This window comes from Apis laboriosa, unplaced genomic scaffold (genome assembly GCF_014066325.1).
Source record: "Apis laboriosa isolate Shangri-la unplaced genomic scaffold, ASM1406632v1 scaffold1075_cov153, whole genome shotgun sequence".
In the NCBI taxonomy this organism is placed as follows: Eukaryota; Metazoa; Arthropoda; class Insecta; order Hymenoptera; family Apidae; genus Apis; species Apis laboriosa.
Genome location: NW_025220756.1, coordinates 63,640 through 80,274, shown reverse-complemented (window position 1 = coordinate 80,274; position 16,635 = coordinate 63,640). Strand labels below are relative to the sequence as shown.

The 16,635-nt window shown below is 33.3% G+C and overlaps 1 protein-coding gene across 1 annotated transcript in view; it reads left to right on the top strand.

Annotated features, from left to right (window-relative positions):
* The window catches only part of LOC122710560 (protein O-mannosyl-transferase TMTC1-like), a gene marked incomplete at its 5' end in the record, with an annotated part of 114,301 nt that overhangs the window by 71,679 nt on the left and 25,987 nt on the right, over window positions 1–16,635 (top strand). The window lies entirely within an intron of this gene.

The following is a 16,635-nucleotide window of genomic DNA, read 5'->3' as shown; positions in this document are numbered from 1 at the left end:
AAAGTAATGAAATGCTTATAGAATCACATATATCATACTTGGTTTTGTGCTTAGAAATATGAAATAGTATTTTTCTTTTTACCCTATGAAAAACGGCACATAAAAATATTCTTACGTTGATAAATACATTGGCTATAATTTAAATGGAAATTGTATTCGTTTCTAAAAATTATATCGTTGTTCATTTAGAATTATCGCCGTTTGATCCGGTTTTATGAATACATTAATATCGTTCATTAAACATTGAAGAACGAAAATTCAATAATTTTCTATTTTATATAAATAAATGTTATTAATTTGTTTATCTAAAATTAGAACAATAATAAGAATATTAAAATGATAAATATGGAAATATTTTAAGACCTTAATCTTGTTAATGCAAAATTCATAGAATTTTTATTTTGGTTATAAAAAAAAAAGATTAAGAAGATTAAGATTTTCTATGTGTAGCGTACATACGAGAAAGTTTTAAATTAACTGCTGTTTCCTCGTAATTTGGACGTGACTCGTAATTAGTTCGGAAGTATGTCTTTCGAGTAAAAGTTAAAATTAAGCCCGCGTCCTTATGCATCTTATTCAGGTACAGATTAATTTGGAGAATTGGAATCCAGCATTACAATTTTAAACTAATTCGTATAATTTGTTCGTACTGCTCATTTGAAATAAGCTTCATTAACGATTTAGATCCACCTAATATGCATGAATACAAAAATATGTTTTATTTTTTCGAAATACATTCTTAATATTAAAAAAAAAAAGACTATAATTTAATTACGCGATTTAGTGATAAAATTCTAATAAAAATTTAAAAATTAGAATTGACAAATTATTGCCTGCCAATTAAAAATTTATCGTAACTGTCATTTATTTTACATTGATTTATTGTACATCCATGCACATGTAAATTCGTTACTGAGATATTAAATCAGAAAATTTTCTTTTACAAAGATATACAGAACAAATTTCCATAACAATAAAGTCTTGTTCCTTTTAATTGTAATTGCGAAAGCATTAATATTAATCAATGATAGAGCAAATAAATTCAAATAAAAATATTATTTAAAATTCGTATTGAATATATTCCTTTCAGCTGCAAACGACTGAAACGTTATTGATATTCGCAACAAATTTTTATTTGTGAAACTAGAATTCATTGCGTTCATATCTCTGTTACAAAATAACCGTGCTGCTATTCCATTGAATCTCTTGATAAAAAATAAAAAAAAAAAAAGAAAGAAAAGAAAAAAAAAACGATAATAAAAAACATTCCCACAAAATTTTTTTCAATATGCATCTCGTAACGAAACAGAAAGAAACAGAAGATTTACAATCCCCCCTCCCTTACAGTTTTAATCCTCGACCCATTATTTCGATACATCCTTTAAGTCAGTTTTCCCCTGAGACGTGGAACACATGCTTAACATCCGGCCAAATTTACGGCTCGTCCTACATTTCCTCAAGCAACAGTGCATACAACGTTTTCAATTTCCCCATCAGAGACTACCACCACAGTATCGACTCGCATCATCCCTTCCCCCTTTTACGATCTTCCTTTCCCCAGGAGAGCCATGGCCAACTTCCTCGTGGCTTGCGGCTGCCCACTTTTATTTGCATTAAACCGGATCGCTCGTAAGCAACCGCGGTTCTTAATCTTGGCGTGGACACGTGGACGTTCAAAGAAGGATCATTTTCTGTATTTGTGTCTGTGTGTGTGTGTGTGTGTGTACATTGGTTCGAATGGTGTATATATATATTTTGATACGTATACTCACGATTTCGCGATTGATTTATGGCGGTTGTTCGGGCAAATTGTACAGAAACAATAATACGTCTGTAGATTATTTTTCGTAAGACATCTGAGTAAATATCAATGTGCCTTGCTCATATTTTATTTTCATGAAACTTCAAACATATTCAAAAATAAGGTATTCTAATAATTTTTCAATAAAATCGTATGGAACTTACGGTTATACATATTTTATATTATGTTAAAATGTATTGAATCGTACGTTATGTAATTCACATCAAACGCGACTATGGAAATGATAAACGTTACACGATACTAAATTTTTATAAAAATTGTACACTAGAACAACAGTTTCATCATTTCGATAAATATAATCATATCGTCATATATTCGTTCATTCGATTCTTTTTCTTGAAATCTGAAAATATGTATAACTCGCAATCCATTAAATCGAGAAAGATTAGAATTAAATAATGGAATAAAATAATCTCAGATCAAGCGTAACGATATTAACAAATATATTTAAGAGTAGTCAAAATTATTTTTAAAAAAGATCCCAACGATATATTACCACCATCAAATTCTTCTTTTCAACACAACCAGATTTCCGCCTTCGTATTCCGCCCACGCATTCCATCTTTGGCCGACGACCATCCCTTTCGTTCATTCATCGACGGGGATCGATCTAAACGTTGCACAGAAAGATGAACACAGTTGCCGTCGAATCAAGAATACGAGTCTCTCTTCGTTCGATGTTAGTCATGGCGAAAAGCAAGACGAGCTCTATCCTCTTCTCTTTTTCTTTCTTTTCCACCCCTTCCTCCATTCTCTCCCTCTTTCTTTTTTTACATCCAGTGTCCTCTTTCACCCTGGCCACGCTTATCAAAGCGGTAAAAGGTTTACTGACAGTGACTGGTATTCCGATAATGAAAATTCCACTTCCCCGTTCGCGCGAATCCTTTTGAAGTCGCCGCCTCAATGAACCGATCCCGCGTTCTTCCCCACTGGGAACCAGGCCATCACCTCGTTTCTTTTCCACCCTCCCCTGCTGTTCCTGTTTCGATGTCGCAGCCAGGAGAAATCCCCTCCCCTGCTTTTCTGACCAAATATCATCCGCGTTGATCTTCATTTACCACCCTCCTTTCTCGATCCTTCATCGAGTCTCGTGACTCGATTTGACACGCGGATGTTATTTTTTTGATTTCGAAAAGATCGAAGAGATTCGTTCGATCGATGCACTTGGATCGCAAATAAGACGCAAGTTATATATAATAATTGTTGTTTGATTATTTTCAAGAAAGTGTTTTCAACAAACTGTGAAATACGATGCTATATACTTGTTCTCTTCTTTAAATTATATAACTGGATATATGGAGAAAGAGGATTAAACGATCGGGGAACTGGAATAAGAAGTTTTGAAACGGGGATGTTTTGAAATTCATTTAATATAGGAAACACGTACGTACACTGCGATAAAAATCTGCAGTTCGATCTATTCGAGATTCGAGCCATAAACTTCATTGCATTTTTGCACAAACGAAGGAGGTGTAACGAATCGTGAATTTTCCGAGACAGCTCTCTTTCTCTCTCTCTCTCTCTCTCTCTCGTGTTCCTGTGTATTTCTACTGTGCCGGTAAGCAAAATTAATCCGTGTACAGGGAGGTATACAGGCGTGCTAAAATGCGAGAATCCAATTAAATAATTCAAGCATGACGGCACGATGAAGGATCGGTATTGCGGCGTGCATCCACGTATGCGCTCAATTCACGCGAAAATATAATGGCCGAAAGAATTCCCCCTGAAAATCACGATTGATATCTCGATACCTACGTTTCGTGGATCATTCTTCATTCATTTCTTTTTCTCTTCGCTGTATCCACATATATCCTGTATTTTTCTGGAACTTTTGGAACAATGATTTTAACGAAGGATTTTCTTACTTGTATATATAGACAGTTACAAAAGTTTTTTAGCAAAGTTTTGAGTGAATTCTATTAACAGATTTTATATGAATTTTATGTGTACGTTTTAAAATGTAATGATACGAAAATTCATATTAAGGTTCCATTATTATCCTGTTATAAAAATTATTTTTGAAATTATATTATTTAGAAGATGGAAAAACGATAAAAATTTGTGGATTGATTTTACCTATTCAAAAATATGTAATTTATTATATTGTAAATACTTTACTTTCATTCGAATCAGAAATTTCATTTTACGTATATCGTAAAAGATAATGTTTGTCGATTAAAAAGTGATAAAATGGATGGATGTAATTAAAGAAAGTATGGGTTATGCGCAGGAGATGATGAATATTTCTGCAGGAACGAGTTGACCTTCCGTCTGGAACGAGTTTTAAAGGTGTGAAAGGTATGGTCACTCAAGATTTTGAGTGGACCCGTCTGAACGTGTCCTAGAGTTGTCTACGTAGTTTGTCTGAAGTGAGGGAATGAAGTGTAAAGTAGGCAAGAAGAAATGTACAAGTAATAGGGTACAATTATATGGTACAATTGAGTTATTATTATGGAGTAGAAGTTATTGAAAGAATAGAATATATATATCATAGAAACTCATGGACGTAGAATAATTATAATTATTCTGATTAAATTAATTGTAAGAATTCATTTCTCTCTTATTTCTAAGCTCACAATATCACAAAATTACCTTTTCTTCCTCTGCAAGATGAATCAAAAAAATATATCGGAGAATCGATGGAAATTCTATCGTGCATTAATTCCTGTTGCCACTAATTGATAAACAAGCTTAATCTCTACACGAGTCAAGTAACACAGCAGATCGTATCTCTGATTAATAATCCATCTGTTTAAAAAGTGGAGCACGTATGCGAAAGGTGAAATGAGAAAAAGGAGAAATGCTGGAAGAGTAAACATCAAACTTTTACGATTGGACTGGCGCTATGGATAAAAGGAAAACGAAACAAGCTGTTCCAAAGTGGAAAACGCGATTCAACGTGGGAATGATATTTGAGTAACGAATAATTTTAATTGGAGAACAGCGTATATATCCACGTGTGCGAAAATAAGATGAGAAAGAGGGGGGATGGACAGAAACAAGGAAATGGGATGAAAAAGGATAGGAAAATAAATATGTTTGCCGCGATCCGGAAAATGGAAGTTCGAAATAAAATTGGACTTTCTTTTTTTTTTTCTTGGATCCGGGTATAATAAATATTTCACTCGAGATTTTTTCTGGAAATAGCTACAATGGGAAGATTCCTTTCGCTAAAAGTAGTTATGATTGTGAAAAATTTTTAAATTTGAAATATATTTAAAGGATGGATATGATTATTAATGTTCAAATAATATTAAACGGAATATTGATTCGATATTTTAATCAAATATCGATTTATCAATCGATTAAGACAAATCTTTGTTTAAGAATTGATGAATCTTAATTTTTTCATAATTGTTTATATTTCATAATTCATATTAATAAATAATGAATATTTTTTGAAAATACATTATTAATTAAAATGTGTTCGTTAATTAAAATTAATTGAGATAAAAGTATTATTCAATCTACTGTATTAAAAAGATTGGATTTGTTCATGAAATTTAAAATATAGGGAAAAAATTTAGATTTAAATATTCAAATGACACGCAATTGATTAAATTTAATTTTAATTTTGTCCTGGCTGATAAATTTAATTAATTTTGTGCTCGCTATGATTATTATTCGTTGAAATACAAAGAGATTGTATTTAAAAGAAATTTAAATTTACGATAAAATTCATTTCTATCAATCATTTTCACGATGAAAGAAAGATAAAATACTCGAATACGTTTCATCATAATTACTTATTAATTTTCATTTATAAATCAAAAATTCCAATTCAAATTAGAAAATACTTTAGAATTAGAAATACTATACTATATTCTATTCTTTATCATCTTATCTTTCTTCATCTTGAATATTATGAAAAGTATTGAACAGAACTATTCAATATAATTATCTTACTGTAATTTCAAATATTTCAATACCTAAAAAAAAAAAAAAAATTGAAAATAACTTTCTCATTCTGATAACACTGTTTGTGTCGATACATAGATATTTAACTTGAAAACTTTGAACATTTTTTCTTCAAAATATTATTTAAATTCTTCTATAGAATCTCTCTTCGATCAAATTTATTAAAATAACCAATTTGCAGAACGTGTCATCGATAAGAAAAATATTATTTCTGCTCCTCTTTGTCTTTCACATTTTATTAAAAGAAAATCGATTTATTATCGTACACCTCGTTCGTGCTAGAGACAATTCAATCAAGCTGGTATCTTCGATTTGACTCGTATCGCAATTGCGTGCGAAAAATATCGAGCATCTTCTCGATCGAATTCACTGAAACGAAGCGAGATCGATCAGCGGATTCACGAATGCACGACTCCTTTGTGAGAGTGCCTCGTCGAATGGATGTAGCCTGGCCTCTATTCCGGGGATAGGTCGGGACCCTCATCACTATGGATGTGATCATTTTTGGGAAAGGAAAGGAAGGAGAAAGAGAGAGAGAGAGAGAGAAGACTCGAAGGAGAAGTCCACTATCTCTTCACGAAAGCGAAAAATTCTAGCTCCTCTGGAGAATTTTAATTGACACTTTTATAATCTTTGCACGGCTTTATCGCCTGTGTTCGTTTGCATTGCAGAACTCACTCGTGCAAAACAATGTTTATTAATGAAACGGAGCATCTATCGAAGTTAATTGAATAACAACGATCAAGATCAGAAAGAACAATGGACTTTGTGACAATGTGATTTTGTTTAATAATGTTTGCTCATCATCTGTTAGATGATAATTTTTCTTTTAATTTTGATTTTATTTCGAGGAATTGTATTATGGTGTATACTGTACGTGTTGATGTTCTATTGTATTATTCAAAAAGATCGTTCAAGTAAATTAATTAATACACGAAATGAAGGAATGTGTACATGGAAAATTATTTTCGAAATTATTGCAGATTATTATAAATTTCTTCATTGTTGAAATTCTCCACAGATTGTTGATCGTAATTTGAAGAAATAAAGTAACGTTCAATAGTTCGATCAATAATAATTTAATAAAAATAATATCTTTTAATGGAATTATTTTTCCTGTTTGAACGAACGAATCGTGAGAATTTTAAAACACAAGAAATTCATCTAGTTAACCTCCTTTTCCATTCGTACTCAATTCTACTGCATTTCGCATTCTAAATCATCTAATGAACAAACATAACATCCTCGTTTCTGTGTACACAATATTCATTCGTTGTGAAACATTCCATGGGTTGGTGCGTCCGAAGTGGCTATCTCGTTATCCGAGTCTCTGTAGCGTAGTTGTGAAAGAAAAAAAAAAGGAGCGAGAAAGAGACGAAGAAGAGCCATTTCGAGGACAAAAATTCACCAGATTCAACTATGAGACGCGTTCTTGATACGCTCCTTTGTATTTTCCTTTCCCGTGTATTTTTCGTTAAGTGCACGAGTGATGTTCGCATTGTAACAAACTAATTAACACGCAGTCAATATCGAGTTTACACGAGTTACACAATTTTATTTGGACTAAATCATGTTGATCGAGTCTGTTTGATTTGGTGTAACGTACTGTAATATTGAAATTGTTGTATTTTTGAATATTTTTTTAATCCAATGAATATTTATTGATCTGTTAATCGATGAATTTTTACATGCCTAATTGCTGAATCATATGCAGATTTAAATATTCTGTTTTCACTCAATTTCTTTCAATTTTAACATAAAGTATATTCTTTTGTATTATATAATTAATTTGATATATAATAAGTGAATATTCATTTCTTTATTTTAGGTATGCAGATGGAGAAATTAATTAAAAGACAATTTTCCATGCAATTGATTATAAATAAATACTTGGTTAAATTGTACATTCGATATATTTTATGGAAAATTGTGTATTAATAACAGAGAAAATAGTATATTCGTGGAACGTTTCCTGAAAAGCAAAACAAATATACAAAAATGGTGGTTAAGGTTTATTTATTAAATTATAAGCAATTAAAGTTTGATGAAGAAGAGCAGAGCAAGACAACAAGTGACAAAGAGAAACCTATCTCATATATATCCTCGTCTCCTTTAAAAAAGCTCAAATAAAAATCTCAATCAACATTTTCATATATATATATCAATAAACATATTGTATAATTATTATTCAATTTTTTAAGAGAAGAATAAAACAAACGAAGAATCGTATGTTAAAAATTAAACACGAAATGTTTAAAAATATTAAAAAATACAACAATCCAATAAGAAGAATCTAGAAAAGAAAATAATTGCAACAAACTCAACTCTCAACCGTTTATTTCATACGTACTGAAAATAATTTCAAACTTCTCGAATCTTTGTTCAGCTTTGCTCGAAGATCCACTAGTATTAGTATTATCAAATAACTGATTCAAATTGATTTCTCCGTATCGCGACGTTCCTTGAAACCACGCCAGATTATAGAGATGCAATCGTTAAACCAAGGCCGCAGGAAGCCAACAAAAGTGCATTAATTAGCCACAGAGCGAAGTGGCAACCGCCTCGCTTCTTCTTTTTTTCTTTGTTTCCTTTCTACCCACGCTTCCTCCGCGTTCGACCCTTCTGCTCTTTTTCTCCCTTATTCTCCCTTGGGTCGGTCTCCGGCATTTTTCATCCCTTTTTCTCCCTTTCTCGGCACACCGCGAGCCACTTCTTAAGCCCCTTTTTCCGTACCAGGTTAATGCACGGCGTTTTAACGCATAAGGCAACGTGTCTGACCAGAAGTGCCTCGTATTTAAGATGTCTTCAGATAAGTAATCGATGGGAGAAAGATGCGGATTTGAACTGGATCGAGGATAATGTGATTATTGGGGATTAATTATATCATAGAAATATAGTATATAAATACAAGAAATTTCGTATAGAGGTACTATGGTAGCCTGTATTATGAAATAATAGGAATTGGTCGATGAATAAGGTTCGTTTACTTTGTAAAAATGTAATAATAAGTCTATTTCTATTCAATTTTTAATTTCGATTAATTTGATGACTGAAACTTTAAAAGAATATAATCAATCATGATCCTTTATATTGAAAGGTATGGGCTTTTTGAAAATAGAAATTTTATTAAAATCCAATGGGATAATTAATATTATGCAAAATTTATATTTTTTTTTTCTATATTCTCCCATAAAATACGAAAAATATGACTTATCATATATCATATGTATTAGAAACAAATTCAGATATCGATATAATTTACAGCAATATCAACATCTATAATTCATGATAACGCGAAATTGATTTTCAGTGCGATGATTTTCAAAAAAATAAATTATTCGATCGTTATGTGATCAGCGCGAACAATTGTAAAACAAGTGATGCATATATCACGTAAGCGATTCTAAAAACCTTTCGTTTCGCTGCGCTAACGAGGTTCTACGAAGGAAGATTTATTTCCCGTTCGTAGCGTGCATTAATTCGTTGACGGGAACGATTTAATACGAATATAATTGGATTTCACTAAGCGACGAGACCTCAGACAAGATCCGTTCGACTTTTGTTAATATTTTTATTACTTGTTTGAAATTGATGTTAAAATTAAAAACACATTATTAATGAAAATATAATAAATTGAATTTCTGTGCAACAGCGAAGAATACACACAACAAATTTCGAATAATAATCAAGAATTTCATGTAACATTTACATTAAAACTAAGAAAAAAAAAATGGCTTCTCCTTAAAAATCGAGAAATGAAATGAAAACATTTCCTTTTCCAAACACGTAGAAAAGATGAAAATTTACGAATTCAACTATTTACGTGTTAAAATATCGACTTGAAATTCAAAAGATCTGTATCCAAAGTAACTATCCTTCCCCGCAACCATCTCTAATCCAATTCGTCGGCTAATCTTCGGTTTCGCCCCAATCTCGCAATATTTGCCCGCGAAAATGCAATCAATCCGGTAAACACGGGCGAAACGTGGTCGACGTCGATGAAAAAAGAAAGGCGCGGTGGAAATGAACGAGGAGCACAACTACGGAAGGGGTGGAAAAGTAAAGAGAAACACGGGAAGAGCGTGGCCCGGGGGGGGAGTGGGAGGGTAAAAACGATGCAGACGCGAGAACAGCAGCTGCAACGACTGCACCCAGATGAAAATTGCACTTGGACCGTACGCTCTCTCTCTCGCGCGTCCGGCCTCCTCGCTTGTAGATCTCATTTCCTAGGCCGATGCCCGCCACCGACTGTCCCATTCATTCCATTCGGCCTTTCTTTGTCTATTTCCCCGCGCTCTTCCACCATCGGCCCGCAACCTGGTCCAGCGATATTAGCTCTGAAAAATTGAACCTTCGACTAACTGCCAATTTCCTACGCTTGTTTCGCCCCGGCCAAATCGACGCGATCCCTCCGCCGATTTTTTCTCGGCCCCAGATCGCGAACGAAGGGCTGAATTATTTTTTTAAACGCGAAATCGAATCTTCTGAATTCTGAACGAAGTTTCACGAGGGGAATAATGGGGTTTGAATTGCTCGAAGGTAATTTTTCCTTACGTCATTGAATGATATAATTAGTAATGAAATGAAATATATCGAAATATAAATCTTGGAAAATTATTTACAATGTGTTTATACAATGCTTGCTTAAGTGAATCAAATTTGAAAAATTGTCGCGTATATGTTGTAAATTTCTGTGGACAATGAAATTCAAATGATAATGACTTTTCGATATATGTTTATTCGAAATCAACAAAAACTTTAAAGATCTCTGAAGATCGGATCTACGAAATACAGCTAGTAATGAAATGAAATATATCGAAATATAAATCTTGGAAAATTATTTACAATGTGTTTATGCAATGCTTGCTTAAGTGAATCAAATTTGAAAAATTGTCGCGTATATGTTTGTAAATTTCTATGGACAATGAAATTCAAATGATAATGACTTTTCGATATATTTTTCGAAATGAACAAAAACTTTAAAGATCTCTGAAGATCGGATCTACGAAATACAGCTAGTAATGAAATGAAATATATCGAAATATAAATCTTGGAAAATTATTTACAATGTGTTTATACAATGCTTGCTTAAGTGAATCAAATTTGAAAAATTGTCGCGTATATGTTGTAAATTTCTGTGGACAATGAAAAATTCAAATGATAATGACTTTTCGATATATCCATTAATTTTGATCGCAAATATATTTGTTCGAAATCAACAAAAACTTTAAGGATCTCTGAGGATCGGATCTACGAAACTAATACCACTCTTTTCAGACGCGATCCTCGCACGGATGATAATTAAAATTAACCATGATCACCATCTTCAAAAGATCTCTTTTCCCTAAAGCTGGCGTCGTCCTCGATCCGCTCAACAGCGACGAATTAGTTTTCGATCAGCCGTCCGAAATTTCCCCAAGGAGACATTGGGCGAAGTTTTGCCCCGGCCCACGGGGAGCCGCGCATCGGCTAAGTAATTTAAAATAGCCCGAGATTGACCGAGCCGGTGGTGGTCCAGTAATAATTGAGAGCAGAAGAACGCGTGATCGAAGTTTCTCGCGTATAGAAGTTTCTAGGTTACGTTCGATAGCTGTTATTGCATTCGGTGGGGGGAAAGAAATGGGTTCGAGGTGTCTGGAGAATTGTCGGGGAGGAATGAGAAACGTTTCTGGACGGAGAGAAATACGTAGTCAATCGATGGAATGCCGCTAGGACCGAGGAGAGAGAGAGAGAGAGAGAGAGAGAGAGAGAGAGAGCGAGGCGACTCGAGTTTGCTTTTCATTCGACGTCAAGCGCTGCCCTGTTTTCTCTCAACGAGTCTCCCCTCTTGCCTTCCCTCCCCCGCCCTCCCTCCTCGTCCTCTTTCTTATCGTTCTTTATCTCATTCACTTGGCTTCAGAAGCAGGGGAAAACTTTTCTTCTCGTACGTGGAACTTGTCTTCGTTCTTCGAACTTATCTCTCCTCGGTCTTTCGGTTTATACCTGATTTCTCATTACGATGCTCGACATTTTTTTATTTCTCGAAAATTAAAATTAACGAAGGAAGAAATTTCTCACGGCCTCGCTTTTGATTCGACGCGTTGAAATTGCAAATCCATCGGGGACGAAAATAATTTAAGGGAGGATAAAACCTACTCTCGAAGTACTCTACTCTATTCGTCTATTCAGAAAAGTATTGTAAATAATAATAACAAATAACAATTATGAAATGGTTCATTCGTTAAAATCTCTACTCGAATATATTTCAATTATGGATATTCAACATCACAATGATTAATTAATTTTTAATAATAATTCGCGTAAAGAACATTTTCGATGAGATTAATATATCCAACGAGAGATGTATAATATTCCTCAAGGAAGAGTAATTCCAACAACGCAGGGGGATCAAGGAATTCAAGAGAAGTATCAGTGATTTGAACGAAACTTATTCAACAAGTTTCATCCAACTAAAACGTCGCCATTTTTTAAACGTCGAGCCCGATAAGTGTGGATCGGGTGGCGGGGTGAATTCACGATCACCGGCAATAATCGTAAACGCATGTAACAGGTCTCGAGGAAGCTGTGCTCGTACGTAAATCGTCACTCACACTTTTTACGAGAACGACGCGAAAGAAGAGGGTGGGAGAAAAAGAGGAGAGGGAAAAGAAAGGAAATGGAAAACGGGAGGAGGCCGGATGATGTTTACATCGTGTTATCGCTTGCATATCAACGAGGAAAGAAATGGATATACATCGAGAAGAGAAATTTTTACACGAGCATTACACGATATTACGATCGCGATAACGCATTATACGATTGCGATTTTACGACGTTGCTTTTACTATTATTCGAGACGCGACGTATCCACGAGGCACGCCTATGCTATATAAAATATAGGTGGCCTGGTAGTAAATCAAGCGCGGAGGAGAATCCATCGAATACGTTGAGCCGCAATAAAAATTCCTGTTACCGTCGTGGCTTGTGTGTGCTCAGGTGGAGGCGGAAAAGCTACTTTGCCCGTGAGATACTAATGCATCAGGTTTTATTGTTTATCGGCTTGTCTGATGCGCGATCGACTCGACTTCTCAACCATCCACGGATGGAGATTGTAAGGCCGAGTTTTTTTTTCGAGAGGAGAGAGAAATTTCGAATAGAAAAATATTAAAAATTCTGGTCTTTTTATATTTATATATCTCTCTATCTATTTTTGAGACAGGAATCGCGCGTTTTTTTCAAATTTACAAAAGGAAATTATAACAGGTTGTTCGTTAATACGTCGAACGAAGTTTGAACGAAGTTGGAAGAATATTTGTATTATTGTAATCATTATTGTAAATTATGGATCGATCAAGCATGAAAAGTAGATATTGATTAATAGATGTATATACTAGATATTATTTTCTACGTTAGTGGATATGAGAAAGGAATTAATAATTAATAATGCTTGATGCATTGATGCTTGATTAATTATGCTTTATCGTCCTCAATTTTCATGATATATTTCTAAAACCAAATTTTTTAAATATCGAATAATATCAATTATTAAATGCAAAATAAAAATACATGACGAAAACACGATACGCGTGTTTCTCCCTGCAAAGCAAAGCAAATTAAATCTTGGCAGCTTTAAAATCCCCATAAATATTCACGACGATTAATATCAATAAATATTGGAGGAGATGGCACGATCTGAATACGCGATATACTCATTTACACGGATTGAACAAGAGGGATGGAAACATTAAAACGTTAAACGCGGAATATATCGAGGCACGTATTACATTAGCGATACATGAATATACAAACGAGTTTAATCGTGGCCAATGCGAATATACACCTTCGAACTTTCGTCCGTTAATCGAGTTTCCATCGTTTGTCGGCCACCTTGTTTCCTGAACAAAACCAAAGAATAATTACCATCGAACGTATTGATTCCATCGTATCGAGCAAATAGAACCGCGCTTGCCGAGATATTAAGCATCAACGTGTTCACGATAAATGTATAGAGGGTATGCAGGATAATAGTATGGTGTCGTGGAAACAGTGAGGCCAATTTATTCACCGGCGTTTCCGCTGGACGAACAATAGAGGCCTATAACACCATTCATCGGCCTTTTCTAACACGAGAGGAGAGCACGCATTGATCATTGTTCCAATACGACAATGATCCATTTTACTTGTGACAAGGGAGGATTGATTATCAATTATAGACGGATAATAATCTCAGATTTTCTTCTATCTCGTTCTTCGACTTGTTTTTCAAATTAATTTTTATTTTAAGATCGTTTCGTTATCAAAATTCGTTCTCGTTATTAATAACTGATGTTGTATATATTAAGTTGATAATTTGTAATTTGCAATATTAAGAAGATAGAATCAATATTTATATGAATTTCAGGTAGGGAGGTTTAATCTTTTGCACTCTAAATATATCTGTCAGGCATAGATAATGTTAAAGTTCAACCCTTTCCAATATTTTAGCGCTTAGTGTTTCGATTTATTCCTGATATATTCTTGTTTGCGGGATTTGAAATGTACGATTTTAACTAGGAAATTATATATAGAAATAATAATCGTATATATTATTTATAAATTAATAAATTTAAGATGCATAAATGTTTATACAATCGTTTTAATTTATTTCTTTTTGAATTTATGTTTATTTCCGTTTTCATAAATAATTTAAGGTAACCGTAAATTTGCAAATTCGCTTCTAAATTTATCAATAAAAAGCAGAGAAATTGTCGAAAACATCTTAAATTTTCATTAAGATATTAAAATTAGAATTCTATAAATATAATGTAAAATTCGATAAAATATAGACGTGAAACGTGCTTGAAAAATTGTCAACACTTCCTTCTATTCTTCAATATGATTTCTGATGCGCAATAACACGATATACGATGGTACATCATTATATCATAATAAGAAGTCGGATTTGCTATACAGCCAATCCTTCCCTTCTCGTCGTCTCGCTTTCCTCCAGTCCTCTTATCCAGCTTTGTCGTTGCTTTAACTTTACGATCTGCTGCAACCATAAACTCGTTCTATCGAAAATTACGACAGCAAGAGCCGAACTGGTATGTGAAACTATTATCGAAGAAAATTTTTCATCTACCATGCGAATATTGGCATCAAAGTGATGCATATTGTCCAGTTTTCAACTTCGTTCAAACTTCATCCGACCTGTATTAATGAACAACCTGTTGTAATTTCCTTTTGGAAATGGAAAAATGGAACGCGAGATTACTGCTGAATGTAAAAGAAAAATTCGTGCAAAATCGTATACCAGCTGAATAAGCTGTTGTAATTATTTCTTTGACAAATTTAACATGTTCGATGATCAATTGATAATTACATTAAATATATTTTTAATCCATTCTATATAAAAACACTTCTCTCATTGTCGATTCTTTTCTTTCTTCGATTTGTTCAATTCTCATTTTCCGCGTTTCAAGTATCCGCAATTTATCGTTACCTCGTTCTTTATCGATTAAAATGTATCTGTTTTTGAACCGTGTGTAAACGATGATTAAAAATCAAATGTCATCGTTATGGTTCAGAATGTTTTTTTTTTTTTACGAGAACGTTCGTGTTAAAAACAGATATTAAAGAAACATGGTGTCCCTTATTCAATACTCATGTAAAAGAGTATGCGAAAGGGATGAGACATGGGGTTGTACGAACGCACACTTCGCTATACTTTATCTCCTTCTTATAAATGAAACAGGTTATTTATTATCCAATAAAGAGACACTGTTGGTACGCGACACCCTTGCGGATACTTTGCTGGGGTTGTATCCTCTGACGTGTAAATATCGAGGTTTCCCCGTGACTCCCTCCTGAGAGTAGCCAGACACATTTTATCTTTCACACCCCTTTTCTATACTATATATTTCTCATGCCATCTGAAAACATTTCAAAAATAAATATTGCATTAACTGTGATTTCATATGAATTGAATGATAATAATTGAGGAGAATAACAAAATACTATAAAATAGAAGGAGTAGAATGTTTAACAAATTATCAAAAAATTGAATTTTAATAAAGCAATGGCTCATAACGTTGATTTTTAATCATTTACAATCTCATCAAGATTATAAACATAGAGGTGCTTGGGATATACTAAATAAAAATTACAAAATTTTTTTTTACTTGTATTATGCGTCTGATAATGCATTTAATATTTCTCTTTTTCATATCAATCGATATTATTTTAGTATCATTTAAATTATGAAAAACATGTTACAGTGAAGTCATATATTATTTGTCGGCCAAGGCCATTTTCCTAATTACGAATCTGCTGCTCTTGCTGCCTCACAATAATAACACTCTATGCACTCTCAGCTTTTGTCACATCTGCCTTTCATTCAAATAATTAACGCTGCACTCCGTTCTTTCTTTAGTTTATGAAGTGCCACGAAGAGAAGTTGCAGCATAGTGACGTAACCAAACCAAGTGTCTCAGAAAGCGACTCAGTCTTTCAAAGAGACCAAAGTTTTGTTTTAAATATAAATGTTTAAAAGTTCAAGAATATTATTTTGCAAGTACATTTCGTAAAGCAATGTTGTTTTGATCTTTTCCATTTTCTTCGCCTTCTTTCTCGTATTATCGTAAGTTTCTTTTCGAAAAGAATTTTTTCATTGTATTTTATCCTATTTAATGAAATATCTAAAAAGTGCTCCTTTTTTTCATTAACAATCGCCCCAAAAAAAGAATAATTCTTTATTGATTTCTGAGAGAGTTTCTAATATTTGAACCAACTTTTACAATTTTTTTAAATTTATAAGAAGTAATACTTAATAAATTCAGTATTTACTATAATATATCAAACTTAGAAAAGAGTTTGAGTTTTAAGATATAATTATTTTAATAGCAAATATAAAGTGAATTTTTTTTCAAATTCAATTT